The 9,701-nt window shown below is 30.8% G+C and overlaps 2 long non-coding RNA genes across 2 annotated transcripts; one reads left to right on the forward strand and one right to left on the reverse strand.

The window, feature by feature from the left end:
* Positions 1–84: 84 nt before the first annotated feature.
* Positions 85–7,440, reverse strand: LOC107849975. The gene is made up of 3 exons (XR_001668363.2): positions 7,246–7,440; positions 5,876–5,923; positions 85–566 (listed from the first exon to the last, which is right to left on the reverse strand). It is a non-coding gene; the product is annotated as an uncharacterized LOC107849975 (long non-coding RNA).
* On the forward strand, positions 865–5,376 carry LOC107849976. The gene is made up of 3 exons (XR_001668364.2): positions 865–951; positions 3,181–3,270; positions 4,899–5,376. It is a non-coding gene; the product is annotated as an uncharacterized LOC107849976 (long non-coding RNA).
* Positions 7,441–9,701: the final 2,261 nt, after the last annotated feature.

Here is a 9,701-nt window from a genome sequence, read left to right on the forward strand (position 1 = left end):
ATAGATACAGAAGAAAATTTAGAAATAGTAAATGATAGAATAAGTACAACGAAAAGAATAGCTAATGAAAAACCATGCATCATCTATGCACAATGTTTGTATATTAGAAATGCCGCATTCTATGAAATCATCATTACATTGAGGAGTTCATGCTTACAAAGAGACAGAGAAGTCAGTATGTGCATAACTCAACAAATTCACCACTAGTTTGGAAATAAAGGAAGAACACTAAAGTCCAGCCTTTCCCTAGAGCAGCCCAAGACACCTGGAATATGATTTTAGTTATATGGTTAATCCTATTACTATATTAATAAGCTAAAATATGCTTAAAAGCTATTTTTACGAACTTTCAAGCCCATCCAAACAACCTCTGACACTGACTTATTGCAGCAAGAATACAAATCCTACTACAAATGATAAGGAAAAGGATTAAATTTGACAATGTCCGTATAAGCAATAGCAGACAAATAGTTAACCTTCAATCTCCTCGTCATCCAAAAGGGCATCCTTATCGAAGTTAAAACGCTCCCATCCAGAGCTCATGCTTTTTGTCTCCTCTTTTCGGGCTGTCAAAAGGAAACAATGGGCTCATTGTATCCATACTCGTATTAAGTTTTAAGCTACCACCTGATGCAAGTTCACGAAGGGATAATTGCATGGAAGGATTTTAACTTGATATTGAATGTTTGGAGTGTTTCAAGAGAGTGTGGAAACCAAAGAATTAATACAAGAAAATATTTATATGATATTTTAGGATACTTTTTGATCATATATTATGCTCATGTAACTAAGGACATTTATGTCATTTTCTATCTTAGCTAAACCTAGCACTATAAATAGAATAGGATGGACATTATTTTAGTTAGACAATATTTTTAGGTTGAACACTCTTTGTGAGTTTGTGGGTATATCCCTTTGTATCTACATTGAATCTCTCTTGAATAACTTTTGGTAAGATTATTCATGTATGAGTTAAATGCTCTACTCCCTTGAAATCAATCATATAATTATTTGTTCAAATTAGAGAATTACAGACTTATATTTGTCTCTAATTTACTTTAGTTGTGTGATTGTTTCTTTCTTTCTTCTCTATCTTTCATCAATTTCTTGATTATCCATTCAATCTCTTTATCTTGTATCTCGTTTTACATCAATTGGTATTAGGTCAAGGCTAAATAATTATTCTTATAATTCTTAATTCTTAGATTGTATTGTTTGAAATTTCTTTACAAAAAATCTAGTCGGCTGTCGTAGATCTTGTTTGAGTTCACTGTCTAACTCTTGCCTATGAAAATTTTTAGGCCATTGAATATTGTTGTTGCACTTTTGTTTGTTTGAGATGTAGGAGAGTAACTTTGCTACTGCTGGTCTACTTATAGCGTGAAAAAAAGGATGGTGAAATCACCGTTAATGGTCAGGGTAGGATCTTGAAGCTTGGTCAAGGAAAAAATCAGATCTAGAAATTCTCATCGTTGGTTGGAAGATATTGTGATAAATTACTATTGAAATTTGTGATGTGGATTAATTGGTGACAGCCTTGAAAAATCCAAAAATGGAAAGTTCTTTTTTAACTGTTGTTGAGTGTTTCATTATCTAGTTTGACCTGAAATTTGCAAGAGAAAGAATGTGACTCCTGTTTGATAGAGGTACAATTTTGTATAGTGAAGGAAATTTAACCAACATTGTTCATGGTTTTTCTTGATTTTGTCAACTCATAGTAAATTATTTTTATTTCTTTAATTAGATAACATTAATATTAGTTCATATTAATTGTTAATCTAATTTTTGTATTTGTACTTTATTTCATGTCAATTTCTTTCGTACTTTTATTTTTAGTTTCATTTGGTATTTAATTCATTCCTAATCCGTTGGTGTGTTTTTGTCCTTCTTTGTTATTGACATAAACTCTACTCCGAATCAATACTTGTAAGCTTACTTTGAGATTATTTGAGACTGTAGAACCATGAAGTGACTAAGGAATACCCTTGAGTGATAAAAGGCTTGGGTGGTGAGATCATTTGAGTGCGGTTCTAAAAGCCTACGACCCTTGAGTGTATACATGGGCGGAAAGAAAATTGAGCGCCATCATTTGAGTTAAACACGTGAGGGAGTAACTTGTGAGATCCATTATTTTACTAACCATTTTTCTTGTCCTAATTATATCTTATATAGGTTGAAGGAGTTACAATAGAGGTTTGGATGTCAATGGAGAAAGGAGAACTTCATCTTATAATTCTACTTCTAGTAAGAGTTATTATGAAGTTTTTCATGATTATAGTGGTACTTCTAGAAGGAAAAGAGAGCATGAGCTTAAGGAAGATTTGAATAAATTTGAAGTCATTGTGGAGGAATGTGAAAGTGGTTGCATATTTGATTGCACCTTAGGTGTAAGAAAATTGCTTTATTCCAACTTTATTGATCTTTTTTTGGTTAAGTGGTTGGATATCCCTTATAATAAAAAAAGTTCACCATATAAATTTAGTGGAAGGTTGGTTAATAAAAAGGTGAAGATCAATATTTATCATGGAAGCTATCAAAGGGATAGTTGGTGTGATCTCTACCTTAAGTCTACTTGTTTGGTATGTTTAGGTGCTCCTTGGTTCAATCATAATAAATTTTGGTTTGATAGAGAGTTGGAAAAGTTTGTTACTATAGATTCGATAGAAAGAAAGCATCTCTTAACAGCTATGACCATTAAGGAATCTCCAATAACATATAAAGAAGTCAAGAAAGTGAAAGAAAAGACTACTAAGTTGAAATTTGATGTTCAAAGTCATTTCAATAATTCAACTAGAGTCTTTGAAGCTTCTAGTGATGCAAAATTAAAAATTGATGTGAAGAGTCATCCCAGTGACTCAAAAGGGATTCTGGGAGCCTATTGCACTTATAATAAAATGAGTGAGAACGAAAAGAAAAAAAGAATGAAGGAGTGAATACTGACAACTCAAAGAATAAAAAAGAAAAGGATATTTGAAATGAGGTGAGCGAGTGTCCACAAGCGCAAAATAAAAGAGAGTTGAAAAAATGAGAGTGAATTGTTAAAAGAAAAAAAGAAGTGAAGCAAGTGAGAGAGAAGAAAATGAGATAGTAGAAAACAAGAGAGTCTGAGTGAGAGATTTGCTTATTTTAACTTTAACCCTCCAAATTCTTGTTCATCTAGTGTTTTCACTTCTTTTGTAGGTATTCTTGAAGAATAACACAAAAATGATGACTTAACATAGAAACAAATTCAAGAACTGAAAGAAGCAAGTCAAGTTGGAACTACTTCAAGTAAGCAAGTAAACTTAATTTTAGAAAATCAAGATAAAGAAGATTCATTAAGTGTTCGTCAAGGTAGAAAGAATAATCCTAACTCTTTAGTTACTTCAAATGAACTTGATAGTGACTTGAGTGTGAATGTTAGACCATCTTTTGGTAAGGTTGATGATTTTTTACTTTGTGTTAATAGACAAATGAAAGATGACCATACACCAGTTGGATATGATTGCAGAGAATTATTATTGAATTGAGCTTAAAATATTTCTAGCTAGTGTTATGTTAAATATGAAAACACATGGTGTTTCTTAAATTCTTGTGATGAAGATGAATGTACCTCTTCTTTAGCTATTCGGAACACTAAAATATGATTGATGATGATTGTCTTTTTGCAAGTGAATTTTATTATAGCAATTCTTTATCTTATAAGGACATGAATATTCTTGGTGGTATTGCTCTTGAAATGGAGCATGAGAAGTGTGCTCATAGTCTTTTTGAGCTTAGAGAATGTTAAAATTTTAAAAATTTTGACAATCCTCTTTTCGATGATTTTCAATTGAATGATTCATTCCTTGTTGACTCATACGCACTTAATGAAAGTGATGATTCAAAATTTAAAGAGTACATGACTTGTGAAAATAATTCTTGTGACTTGTCTGAGGGTGTTAATTGTTTGGAGGTAAGCAAGCTGACTCCCAATTGTTTGTTGAAAATACTTCTTGTGTTGAAAAGTCCTCCAAAATTGAAGAAAATCTTTTAAAGAATGAGAGAGACACAAGTGATTGGAGTAGTAAATTGATAGATACTAGCTTGAGTTAATTTACTTACTTACTCTAATCTTGCCTCTGAGGATAAAATTTTTGATAAATTTTTAAATGCTTCTACAAGGAAATATAAATATGATCTATTTGAAAAATTGTCAAATATCTATGGGCATAAATATGATAATTCTTTTTTTGATGAGTTTGCTAATCTTGTTGATCTATTTATGAAACACCATCAAGAGAGGACCTACAATAAGGTAAGATACTTGTGAGCATCTTCTTCAACTACAAAAAAATTTGAGGTATCTTTGCCTTCAAATTTCAAGAATGATTTGCTTGAATGGCTAGTGCTTATGTTTAGACTTTCTAAAAGCCATGAAGGTAAATTTCTATGACTTTGACCTTTATAGTAGTAACTTTGTTGTGATTAATAAAAATGCTTTAATATTGTTATTTGATTCATATTGTGAGTTACTAAGTGAGAAATACAAGAAAATTTGAGATTGATGTTTGTGTTTGATTCCAGAAATGCATACTTTTATTTAAAGTTTGTGGATGATATTGTTAGTTCTCTTAATCGTGTGGTTAGAAGAGTACTATTCAATTGTGAATTAAGAAACTACTTGGTCCAAGTTGTTGAAGAAAATAGTTTTGACTTGAAAGTTCTAATGTGTAAGATTATTAGTTTCGATAACTTTCCTGATGATTGTGTTGTACTTTTGAGTAAAGTTCTTGATTCTATGTTTGAAAAGTTGATTTTTATGGGACTTCATGATTCTTGGCTCTATCACAAAAGTATGTATTTTGAGGAGTGGTATGTCACATTTTTTGAAAGATTATTTTTTGCTTGTGGACTAATTTCTCTCTATGATTTTCAAGGTTCAAATTCGAGGTCGAATTCTTTTCAACAAGGGGAAAATGATGCAAGTTCGGAAAAGGCTAATTGCATGAAAGGATTCCAACTTGATATTGAAAGTTTGGAGTGTTTTGAGAGTGTGTGGAAACCAAAGAATTAATACAAGAAAATATTTATATTATATTTTAGGATACTTTTTGGTCATATATAATGCACATGTAACTAAGGACATTTATGTCATTTTCTATCTTAGCTAACTCTAGTACTATAAATAGAATAGGATGGACATTATCTTAGTTAGATAATATTTTTAGGTCGAATACTCTATGGTGAGTTTGTGGGTTTATCCCTTTGTCTCTATATTGGATCTCTCTTGAATATCTTTTAACACTCTATGGTGAGTTTGTGAGTTTATCCCTTTGTCTCTATATTGGATCTCTCTCGAATATTTTTTGGTAAGATTATTCATGTATGAGTTTAATGCTCTTCTCCCTTGAAATCAATCATGTAATTATTTGATCAAATAAGAGAATTACAAACTTATATTTTTCTCTAATTTACTTCAGTTGTGGGATTGTTTCTTTCTTTCTTCGCTAGCTACCATCTATTTCTTGATTAGTCATTCAATTTCTTTATCTTGTATCTCGTTTTACATCAACCTCTTTGTGTTTTTGTGTAAGCTTGTAAAATAGCTAATGTGAAACAAAAATATAGAAAAAGTAGAGCGAATACTTAGAAAAAGAATACTTCTCATAAACCTAAAAAAGGGAAACCCGGTGCACTAAGCTCCTGTTATATCATTTTTTCTAGAAAGAGTTGCAGACCCATAACTATCAGTAGAATTAGGTAATATCTCTCAAACCAGTTTAACATATTTGTATCCGATGTATAGTACATTTAATTGCCGATTCACAAATTAGGCATTCATAGTGAAGAAAATTATAAGAATGATTAACACTTCCAAACATAAGAAAGAGCAGAAAAAGAAGTTAAAAGTTACCACTTTCTGAAAGTTGAAGTTTCATTTTGGCTCTCTTTCAGCTGGAGTCTGTTCAACATAGCAGTAAAACATAAATAACATCTAGCTTCATAATCTAAAACAAAGTATTTAAAGATCTTAGAGGATACAATATAAGATTCCAACAAACAACTTCAGGCTATCAATTTAAGATATTATTAGTTGCATCTACTCAGTAACCACTAAGCATTAAGAGAACTTGTTGTTGATGAACGAAACCTTAACCATGTAGCTATATAGGTACTTTCTAGTGCATTATCACATATTTAAAGCCTTGTATGGATAGTAAGAGGAAATTTAAGGATATGGGAGCATTGATAAAATTCACTATGCAACCAAAGGGTCACTTTTAAGTTCTTACCCATCAGAAGAATCCATGTTTCTTTAGTTTCAACAAATTTGTAAGTACAGCAGTCTTAAACAAAACAATTGGAATTGTAATGTTTGATAAGTTTTGCAGTCTAGTCATCCTTATAGCAAAAACATAAAGGTAACATCTTCAATCAACATTATCCACGCTTTCTATTCAGCACTCACAGTAAGATCTATGCAGTTCGGACTCTTCAAAAATGACACGGGTGCTTGTCGGATTCTCCAAAAGTAGTGTATTTTGGATAATCCGACAAGGGTGCAACATGAAAGTGAAGTATCCGACACTTAAAGTAAGATATATCTTATAATTGAATTTGAATGCAGGACTGTGCGACCATATTATAGATGAATAGACTCAGTTCCAATTAATGTAGCAGTGGTTAAGCTGTCATGAGTTTAAGAAAAATGAAAGATTTCTAAAAATTGCAATCTAAAATAAGTGACATTTGTGCGGCTATAAACTATTGCTTGGTAAAATGAAAAGCTTAAAGTTAAATTTGTAAAAAATAATCTTGGGCCTAACTCAACCTCTAAAGCTAGCTCATGAGGGGAGGATTGCCCAAGACCATATAAGGAGACAAAGGATCCTTTAACCCACTGATGTGGGACTCCAATAAAATTATTGATAAATAAGGAAGTACGTGTTCTTTTTCTAGACAGACTAAAAAAGGAAAGTATGCACATAAATTGGGATGAAATTTAGCCGAAAGGAGTAACTCATATCCCTGTGGATGTAAATTCAATCAATCTACATATTCCAGCAACCTGTTAACACTCTACAATTTTTAAAATGACTCCAAACTTTTATAGTGATCAAGATCACAATTTTGGTCAGTAGTGGGATTCTCCATAAAATGTACTACCTAATCTATATCAGGATGTACAATTAACACTTTTGAATGAAATGAGAATGTTGTATCTATCTGTTTAACTCCCTGATAAATTAACAAGTTACACTGAGAAACAATAATGAAAATTACCATCTTTTCATAACCTTCAATCAAGCTTTTGTAATCTAACGAAGCAGTTCTATCATTCCCAATCTTCTCCAATCTTCTATTTGGCGGTGATACACACCTTCACCTCCTTCTAGTCAGCTTCTCTTTTTACCTTACCCTTTGCCTATGTTTATCTCTATCTCTGGGGGTTTTTGGTAAGAAAAAGGTTGATTTCTTACTTCTTTTCGAATATTTGGTTGGTGAGCGAAACATGCTTTCTATCATTTCATTTGGTTGATGAATAAAAAAATATTTTTTCAAAAACACATTTTAATAGTTAGCTAAAAAGTAAAAATTGTTATGAATTTATTTACATTATAGTGAATGTTTATAAAAAATATAGATAAGATCTATCAAAATGTAGTTGATATCTATTAAGATTGAAGTTTCTATACTATGAGTAATTTCTCCGATAAATAGAGAAGTTTTATTCATTATAAATGATATTCAAGGATCCCAAGAGAATCACTATTTTCTCTCTATTCTCCTTCTTTATTCTTTATTATTTTATAACAAGTTATCAGCACGACACTCTAACCAACTGAGATTAAGTTCTAGTTTTTCGTCGGCTCACATTCTACTTAATCTTCTTATGAGAAAAGCTATCAACAATATGGGTCTAAGATCAAGAATGCTTTTTTATTTTTATAATTTTCTTATAATTTGGAAACAAATTCCAATGACCTGGAACCATGAGTATTCAATATTGAATGTTTGGTCATCACGTGGTAAGTTTTTTTTTCAAATAATTTCTACTGCCGTCATGTGGTAAAAGATTATTTTATTTTGAAATGCTTAAGGGTGATTTCATTGTAATTTGGTATAATATGAATTTATTAATAATAAGATGGTGAATTTTAAGTCTCATCGCATCAAAAGGATAAAATATTGTATCAAAGATATCATTGTCTCTTAACAATAGAGATCTGCACGGTAAGCTTAAATCTTTGGTATGGTAAGAAGTTGATTAAGCCGTAAGGCTTATTTTATTATGAAGTTATATTTGTTTTTGAAATACCGTGATGAAATACGTAAATCACGGTGCAATTTTTTGGCTAAATCTTAGTGTAATCTGAAATAGATTGCTCTCTCTATTCCATATACACATCACCAACAAATGTATGACCACTACTGTTGCTTGTTTTTAATTTAATTTTCAAATTAGAAATGAAAAAAAAATTGATGCTAATTCATGCATTTTGATTTGCTATTATTATAATTAGTAAGAATTTTGTAAATCATGATAATTTATTACTAGATAACTAATTTGGTTTGATTAGTTCCTCATATTTGTTTTTCGAAAAATAATATTGTTATAAGGTATGATGATTGATTTAAGTCTCATCACATTAATGCATCGGGTTAGATAATGTCCTGATGATCATGATGATATGATATTAGGCTCAAGCCTCATTAATTATATCCCTAAGATGCCTTTATATGGATAAGACATTGAGTTAAATCTCAATGCACCATATTGATGATATAATGATGGCTAAGGCAAAATAATGTGGTTTTGATAAAAAGTCACGAAACATGTCTCATTGAATATGCTCCATTCTATGAAATGAATGTGGTAGAAATGCATAGTAAGTCTGAAAGATGCCAATTTGTTCCATTCTTGAAGTGAATGTGGTAGCAATATATGATATACTCTGAAAATATGTTAGAGAAAAATTCTCGACATTATATGTATGGATAGATTTTCTCCTGAATTAACTATATCACGAAAGAGGTTATAAGCTATCAGAATTTGATAGGCTTAAGGCATAATTATATTCCATTCCTAGGAATGAGAAACTTATTAATGAAAACGTTCACTTGATTGTGATGGTATCATAACTCACCTCCGAAAGAGGCAGAATAACTGAGAAGAGTTATTTTTTAAATCTACTTCTAAAGTAGTAAGTTTGAAATTTATTCATGTGATAATAAATCTAAAATTCATGGTAAACTTGAAAGTTGTTAGAATAAAAGTTCATAAATTGATATGAATGATTGTGACATCACGAAGATGTGCATACTGAATTTTAGACATATGTTGAAAAAATAAAAGATTCTTCAAGAATTATTTAAGTCAGTTGTTCTCATGATAAGTTGTTTGGACCAACTAATTTTATGATTGGATCCTTTAAAATCTAAAAAGTATAAAAGGTGAATAAAGGTCTGTTCACCTATCATGTGATCTTAAGATGCATAGATATAAGATGATCATTGTCAGCCTGCAGTTTGACATTCATAAAGTTGTTGCTCAATAAAATTGAGTTAAGAGCATAATTTTTAGATTGTGTAATCAAGATAATTCATCTTGATAATAATGGTTTGGCATTGAATGCCTTCAATAAATAGCTAAACCATTGCTAATGAGAATAAAGCTTCATGTGTTGGTCTAAAATATGATATTTTGCATACAATAGAACTTGTATGCATTAAACCAA

The sequence above is a fragment of the Capsicum annuum genome, chromosome 12 (genome assembly GCF_002878395.1).
Source record: "Capsicum annuum cultivar UCD-10X-F1 chromosome 12, UCD10Xv1.1, whole genome shotgun sequence".
Lineage (NCBI taxonomy): Eukaryota > Viridiplantae > Streptophyta > Magnoliopsida > Solanales > Solanaceae > Capsicum > Capsicum annuum.